We start from the raw sequence: 734 nt of genomic DNA on the forward strand, positions 1-734 counted from the left end.
AAAATCAATAAACAGTGTGTATTTTTTACGCAACCAAATGAGATGTATTTTTTTTTCTTTTATTTTAAGAAAAATGTCTCAACACATCATAATGTATGTCGAGAAAAATATATCAAAATAAATAAATAAACAGAGCAAATAACATGTACCCACTATTTTTTTTTCCTTTTCTCCCTTTCAACTATTTTCATTTATCTAATGTCTTTATTTGTCTCTATTATAGTATAGGAAAAAATTTAAATGTATCAGAAAATACTGGTGTTCCAGTTATTTTAACCGTTGATTTCAATTAATATATATTATATATATTTTTTATAATTCAGATCAATGGTTAAAACAATTAAAACACCGATGTTCTAGATACACTTAAAACTCTTCATATATTATATTCATCCTTTAGTCAAGATGCTGAAAATGACTACTTATCATCATCAATGGGATTCGAAAGCATGCCTCAATTTAATTTATAATTTTTAATATTCTTACTATCAATAACGTCCGGCTCAAGAATAATAATGAATTTATTAAGCTTATATGTTATATCACACTGGAAAAAAAAAGGAATTAATTAATATTATAACACACTTGCACGTTTAAGCTCAAAGATCATAAAAAATAAATCTGTGTGGGTGAAGTTTGGCATCAAATATTTGTGTGTGTTACACTTCATAGGATTTGGACAATTAGGAAGAGGAGGGAGATTAATTAAGGAAAGGAAATTATTTTCATAGTTT

Source organism: Arachis ipaensis, chromosome B05 (genome assembly GCF_000816755.2).
Source record: "Arachis ipaensis cultivar K30076 chromosome B05, Araip1.1, whole genome shotgun sequence".
Lineage (NCBI taxonomy): Eukaryota > Viridiplantae > Streptophyta > Magnoliopsida > Fabales > Fabaceae > Arachis > Arachis ipaensis.